Source organism: Ascaphus truei, chromosome 1 (assembly GCF_040206685.1).
Source record: "Ascaphus truei isolate aAscTru1 chromosome 1, aAscTru1.hap1, whole genome shotgun sequence".
Lineage (NCBI taxonomy): Eukaryota > Metazoa > Chordata > Amphibia > Anura > Ascaphidae > Ascaphus > Ascaphus truei.
The window spans coordinates 439,785,322-439,793,128 of NC_134483.1; the positions used below are offsets into that span (position 1 = coordinate 439,785,322).

Here is a 7,807-nt window from a genome sequence, read left to right on the forward strand (position 1 = left end):
ATGCCCTTGTGATGCCCTCCCTCAACCCCGTGAGCCCTCTCTGCCTATTAGGGAAGGATCGGCAGCCGTTTGATGTGATCCCCTGCAGGCAGAGAGGAGAGAAGGAACAGAGCTGAGGCCGGTCTGACTGCAGAGGGTGGGGGCGGGGCTAGCTGCAGAGGGTGGGGGCGGGGTCTGACTGCAGAGGGTGGGGGCGGGGTCTGACTGCAGAGGGTGGGGGCGGGGTCTGACTGCAGAGGGTGGGGGCGGGGTCTGACTGCAGAGGGTGGGGGCGGGGTCTGACTGCAGAGGGTGGGGGCGGGGTCTGACTGCAGAGGGTGGGGGCGGGGTCTGACTGCAGAGGGTGGGGGCGGGACTAGCTGCAGAGGGTGGGGGCGGGGTTAGTGACAGCGGAGCCTGTTAGTGAGAGCAGGAAGTGAGGTGCCTGCTGCCAGGGACCAAGATGGCTTCTCCCCCCAGCCATGCTCCACAGTGATAGGTAGGACCCCCCCCCCCTCCCTGCAGCTGCAACTCAGAGTTAGGCCTCGGTCCCGCTGCGCTCGGTGGCGCGGGCGGCCACACGCGAGTTCCCCACCAGCAGGGGAATCCTGCGGAGCCGGTACCGGTCCCCCCTGGCTGCACAGCTTACTACACGCTGTGGCGCGTCAGCCGCTATGGGATACAAGAGAATGGTGTTCCCTAGCGTTGACGCGTCACGTGGTGTGGCTGTGAGCCAATGGGGAGGGGAGGCTTCGGGGGGAGGGGAGGCTTCGGGAGGAGGAGAGGCTTTGGGAGTGGGGAGGAGTGTGGGGGGAAAGCAGCGTGAGTGCCTGTCTGTGTGTGTGTATGTGTGTGTCTGAGTGCCTGTCTGTGTGTGTATATGTGTGTCTGAGTGCGTGAGTGCCTGCCTCTGTCTGTGCGTGTGTGCATGTCTGTGTGTCTGAGTGCGTGAGTGCCTGCCTCTGTCTGTGTGTGTGTGTGTGTGTGTGTGTGCCTGTCTGTGTGTGTGTTTGAGTGCGTGCGTGCCTGTCTGTGTGTGTGTATGTGTGTGCCTGAGTGCGTGAGTGCCTGCCTCTGTCTGTGTGTGTGTGTGTGTATGTGGGTGTCTGAGTGCGTGAGTGCCTGCCTCTGCCTGTCTGTGTGTGTGTGTGTATGTGTGTGCCTGCCTCTGTCAGTGTGTGTGTGTGTGTGTTGCTTTACTTACCCGAGCCGTGGAGGGAGGGGGGGGAGAGTAGCGGGTCCCTCCGCTCAAGCCACGCCCCCCCTCCCGCTCAAACCTCCCACTCCCGCCCACCTCCCGCTCCGGCTCCCGCTCCCTACAGACCGCATATCGCGGTCTGTGTATGTCAGCGCCCCGCCTGTCTGCAGTGCGGGCGCGCTGACTCTGGGAGCGGGGCCTTAGCCTAAGTGCAGTGTAGCAGTGGCAGTGGGTGAGTGTGGCAGTTTGGCAGTGTCAGTGTGTCAGTTTGGCAGTGTCAGAGTGGCAGTGGCAGTGTGGCAGTGTGGCAGAGTGTCAGTCGCAGTGTCAGTGTAGTAGTGTCAGTGTGGCAGTGTCAGAGTGGCAGTGGCAGAGTGTCAGTGCGGCAGTGTCAGAGTGCCTGTGCAGGTCAGTGCCTGTGCAGGTCAGTGCCTGTGCGGGTCAGTGTCTGTGCGGGTCAGTGTCTGTGCAGGTCAGGGTCTGTGCAGGTCAGTGTCTGTGCAGGTGTCTGTGCCTGTGCGTGTCTGTGTCTGTGCAGGTCAGTGTCTGTGCAGGTCAGTGGCTGTGCCTGTGCAGGTCAGTGGCTGTGCCTGTGCAGGTCAGTGGTTGTGCCTGTGCAGGTCAGTGGCTGTGCCTGTGCAGGTTGGTGTCTGTGCCTTTGCAGGTCAGTGGCTGTGCCTGTGCATGTCGGTGTCTGTGCCTGTGCATGTCGGTGTCTGTGCCTGTGCAGGTCAGTGGCTGTGCCTGTGCAGGTCAGTGTCTGTGCCTGTGCAGGTCAGTGGCTGTGCGGGTCTGTGCAGGGTCAGCGTCTGTGCAGGTCTGTCTGTCCAGGTCAATGCCTCTGTGAGTGTCTGCACAACACAGTGGCTGTGTGTCTGTGCAGGTCAGAGAGAGAATGGGGGGGTAGAGAGAATGGAGGAGGGTGGAGAGAGAGACTGGACGAGGGAGGGGGAGAGAGAGAATAGAGGAGGGGATTGAGAGAGAGAAAATGGAGGAGTGGAGGTAGAGAGAGAGAATGGGGGGATGAGGAGAGAATGGGGGAGGGAAGGGAGAGATTGGGTAGGAAGGGGTAGAAAAAGGAAAGAATGGGGGAGGGAAGGGAGAGAGAGAATGGGGGGAGGAAGGGAGAGAACGGGGGGAAGGGAGAGAAATGGGGGAAAGGGAAGGGAGAGAGACTGGGGGGGAGATCTGGGGGGGGATCACAGCATTTTCTGTGAGAGAAAATGGGGGGGGAGGATGAGAGAAAATGGGGGAGGGGAGGGATAGAGGGAATGGGGGAGAAGGTAGAGAGAGAATGGGAAGAGGTAGAATGAATAATACAGCATCAATGGTGACACTATTAGATATCATTATAATATTCATTTTTTAGTAATGTCATTTGTTGTATTAATAATTTTTTTATGTGTCCCGGTTTTTCATTTTCAAAATGTGGTCGCCCTATGTGAGGTGCAGGGGGGGAGAGGGTGATGTGAGGTGCAATGGGGGGGGAGAGGGTGATGTGAGGTGCAGGGAGGTCTGATGTGCGTGGTGTGCAGGGGGGTATTGTGTGTGATGTGGAGGGGGAGTATTATGTGTGAGGGGGAGAGATGGGGGTGTGAGAGAGAGGGGGAGTCTCGCAAAGGCCGCCGACACTGGGGGGGTGGGGGCAATGGAACAGTTGTCTTGAGCCCCAGGAAAGCAGTCTACGGCCCTATCTGGTATGACTATCCTCATATCTCCCCCAGCACCTCTCATCATCACCCTCATATTTGGGTTGGGGGGGGAGGGTGATATGATGATGATCTGTGGGGGGGAGGGAGAGAAGATATGATGAGGATGAGGGGTGCTGGGGGAAATATGATGATGATGATGATGATGATGATGATGATGATGATGATGATGATGATGATGATGATTTTATGACGATTTTACCTGTGCGGCCCAAATCAGTTTTCTTTGGAGCAGTTCGGCCCTTCTCACTGTACAAGTCGTGCAGGCCTGCCATAGCGGATAGCCTCAGGGACCCCCTTACTTCCTGAGATACAGGCCCCGTTATAGGGTGCCGGTATTTCCTATGCATTTAAATGTCCGCGTCACATGATTGTGGGAATAAAATGCATAGGAGATACCGGCACCCCCTAACGGGGCCTGTATCTGAGGAAGTAGGGGCCCCGAGGCTGAAACCAATGCTGTTCAGCTCAGGAGACCCTCTGCTCATCTAAACTATTAACAAAATTAAAATTTATACACATAAATTTCGGGCGAGTTTTGCACAGGGAGAGACGGTTCTCTCAGAGCAGCTCTCTCTGCAGCAGATACAACTCGCTGGGTAAAACCTTTTCAGAGGGTCATTCATCAGATCATCAGATCACCGGATAATCGCCCGTTTTTTGAATTTTGCTATGACAGGTAATCAAGGCTTTCTGAATACCGTGATAGTAACGCTCAAAAAAACCGGTGATTTAAATGGTATATAAGGGCTAATATGGGGTGCCAGCAGAAAGACTGGGATCCCAAACCAGTCCAAAACAATATAGAAAAGAGAAAAATCTGCAGCACTCACCAAGATGATGTTGTCAAAAGAGGTATATATTCACAGAATGTTAAGCTTGATAAAAGACACATAGTGGTCCAAAAAGTTGCTCAAACTGTTGTGTTTGGTTACTTCACTGGTGTGAATAAATACCTTTTATGACAACATCATCTTGGTGAGTGCTGCAGATTTTTCTCTTTTGTTTCTATATATATATATGTATGTTTGTATGTATATATGTCTTTATTTATATAGCGCCATTAATGTACATAACGCTTCACAGCAGTAATAGTGATAATTATATAAATAATAAGATATAAATAACACAAATGGAAGAAGTGCTTCTGACATAACCGTTCGCACGGGAATCAGCAGACAGCACTCAGGTTTGTGAAAAATAAACATATATTGTAGAAAAAATGACACAAATCACCAACGTTTCGGACCCACAAACGGACCCTTCCTCAGGGTGGTGCAGTGAAGGAATGAAATGCCCATACTAATATACCCCCTCCCCCAGGTGCACATGTGTAAATTATCAGAACCAGACAACCACCTGAATGCTCCAGACCAGCAAACTGCTAAAACTTTGGCTTTTATAGAGGTGGTCACACTTGCTGATGATCAGTTAATCGAGGGCATTTGATTAGCAGCACCTGTCTGCTACTTAGCATCTTAATTCCTATGGAAGCAGTAAGGGTGTACTTAGTTTTTCACACATTGCTTCTCCATTTTGGCTTTATTTTTGTTAAATAAGTAATGACACGGTGTAATAAGTCATGTGTTGTTGTTCCTCTGAGGATGTATTTACCTAATTTTAAGACCTGCTAAGGAACAGATGATTGTTATTATGTCCGGATATATAAAACCATAGAATTCAAAGAGGGTGTACTTTCTTTTTCACATGACTGTGATATATATACATATATATATATATATATATATATATATATATATATATATATATATATATATATATATATATATATATATATATATTCAATGTAATGTTATACTCCTAGTAGCAAGCAATGCTAGTTATATTGGTATATTTCATATATTGTCCATGTTGTTATGCATTTGATACGTTGTATTTATCTATTTCACTAATGCCAAATTGACTTTTTGCCTAAGGCAATTAGTTGCAACCTCATGCATTTATAGCCTGCCTCTATCTGAACTTTTTTTTACACACACTCCCCTAATGAAGTTATAATTTTACATAACGAAACACATTGGGCAATGTGGGTACAGGAGAAGCAGGGACTACGGACACAGGTGCTCTGCACACACAGTACAGATCCTTTGGAGGATACATTTGCCTTGATCCATGGAGCTTGTAGCAAGGTAAGCTGTTTACTCAGCAGTCACTCCTCTGGACTAAAGAGGACCAAAATTGCTGTCTCACCAGGTGATCCCCATTCCATTTCTGACTTTCTGGGGTGACTGGCAGTTGTGAGAGCAGACATTTCATCACAGAAGTCATACAGCGCTATAGATGACAGCCTTTGGGCTCCTTTGATTCCAGAACACCTAGATGAGACAGATCTCCGGAAAAGTTCCTGTAACCTTATACCCACTGCGATTTTAACTCCTTTACATGGTGAGTGAACATTTGTCTTCAGTTGTTTATTTATTTTTTTAAATATGGTTTTACACTATGGAGCATGCACTTCTTTTTTTTCTTTCTTTTTTTATATCAATATGTATGGTAACATATCACAGATCATTCACCTGCTCACTGTATATCACATTACACATGTAGTGTATGACATTGTTCCTCCAGATACAGTACACCATATATCCCACTATGACTAAAAATATTAGTGTTTCCAGAGGATTTAATGGCAGTGTTGGTGCAGTAGATCCCAATATAACCCAACAGATCATACGAGAGGGAACAAAGCCTGCTACGTCTTTATATCTACGAAGTGCATTCTAAACAATTATTTTCCCAAATACAAAAGCACAAACAATCTTAAAAGGAGGCCTTACAAAGTCATCAAATCCATAAAACTCATGCACTCGTCACTTCTACACTTGTCTTCTGCTGTTAAACCCCTGCCCATGACTTACAGTATAGATCAGTGGCTCTCAAACCTCTCCGCTACATTAATGGCGCTATATAAATAAAGACATACAATACAATACAATACATTGTTTATTCCTAAAACCTGGTAGTAGATGGTGGTCTCTGATGAGAGGTTTAAGAACCAGTGCGCTAGATTTTACTCTGACCATTTTCCTATCCTTGTTTGGTGCCATACATTTTTGTCACCCTCCCATCATTTTTGCCTTTTTAGATTTTAATTAGAAAAGGTCAACTAATCACTGCAGCTATAGTGTGCCACTGGAGGGCACTATGTATTGTCATGATGAGAAAGTAACAAATGTCTCCCAGTTAAGAGTACCGGTAGTTTCCCAATTTAATATTTTAGCAAGGCGGCTGCCTGGTCTAGAAGAAGTCATCACTGTTTTCTACAAGTCGACTTTGCCATTCAAAATGTTTCAGACGTGTATTTTCAGTTTGTACTGTATGTTCATCACAAAAACTGTATTTTATGTCAAATGTAAAACTCATCCTATTGAAAAAAAGTTAATATGGGTAAGGCTAGGAATAAGAGTTAATACCATATTATATCTTAGCTTCTCTTAGCACTCCTACACATCAGCTGTTACCATTATGTCTGCTATCCCAAGCTTCCCCCAAGATAAGCATAAAGACCAATAATGATCATGGTGTGAGACCCAAAAAGGAGGGTGTGTGAAGGAGGTGCATTTCTATAATTATATGTTTATATTCTGCATTTAATGTACCGCAGTGATGTAATGTAATCTATCACTTTTATGTTGTGATAATATTTGTTGCACACATTTATAAAGATTTTTATTTGCACATTAATACAAACCCTATAGATTCTTCTGATTAGTGGTTTGGGTGCATACGGACCCATTAATGGACCAGTACAAAATAATATATATTTGTTCAAATAATATAAATTATTTTCTTTTATTTCAGATTATATTTAGAAGGATCAAGTTAAGGAGATGACTAAACAGCAATATAGAATACTTTTGTCATCATTACAATGAAGTATTAATACATAATATAAAACAAATCATATCTGAAGATGAAGTTTACGTAAAATAACACCTACTGAATTGCCTCCTAATTCTAATATCTGGAGATCAACCCAGTTGACCAGGGCTTCTGACCAGCCATATATTGTCCCAGCTTCCTCTAGTATATGTATCCACCTGTCTGTATAAAATATATTTTCAGAGTATGTGACCAAAGGCAGTGCAATTATAGGAAATGGGTTATAAACACAAGAACTCAATATTGTACAATGTGCATATCAAGATATAGCATTGTAACGTACACACAAGTATAGACTTGTAACCTGTTTAGTTTCCAAATTATCGAAGAAGCACAGAAAACGTGAAGTGCGAACAGGTGCAAGTAAGAGTAAGAAATTCCAGAAAATTTAATTTAAAGCTGAAATATACAGTTCCAAATTCTTGTTAATTTTATAAATATGTAGAATATTTCAACTTAAAGTTCGTTATTTCTGGACACTAAGGTCTAGATGCACTGATGTCATTTAACCTAAGTTAACGTAGGGTTGCTAGATATCCCGTATATATGGGATTGTCCCTTATTTCATTGACTCTTCTTGTTGTCCTAGAAAAGTTTGTCGAGACGCACAATTATCCCGTATGTTAGTGCCTTGACATGAAATGCCTGAACTTAAAATTACTCCAATGAGATCAGTCATAAAAACATAATATTTTTACTTGAATGTAATAGTTAAGTTTTCCGATAGATGTCGCCTTACTAAATTATTAAAATAATAAAGTTAGGACACTACCTGGTCATCTCATAATACAATAACACCTACCCCTATAGGCGTAACTTCTTCTCCCACCGCTATGTGTTAGTTTACTGCACGTATTTCCCCGTCCTGTCAAGAACAGGGAATATAGAGAATATAAAGAGAATATAGAGGTCAAGCAGGAGATGCCATGCAGCTCAAAGCATTTGCAAAATCATTCATCACTCATTATGATGTCACACTATCATACTGGATTTTGGTGTCTTGTATTATAAATATGTG

The 7,807-nt window shown here is 45.4% G+C and overlaps 1 long non-coding RNA gene across 1 annotated transcript; it reads left to right on the forward strand.

Annotated features, from left to right (window-relative positions):
* The first annotated feature begins 396 nt into the window (after positions 1-396).
* LOC142471598 (uncharacterized) lies at positions 397-7,183 on the forward strand. The gene is made up of 3 exons (XR_012789534.1): positions 397-478; positions 5,101-5,292; positions 6,709-7,183. It is a non-coding gene; the product is annotated as an uncharacterized LOC142471598 (long non-coding RNA).
* Positions 7,184-7,807: the final 624 nt, after the last annotated feature.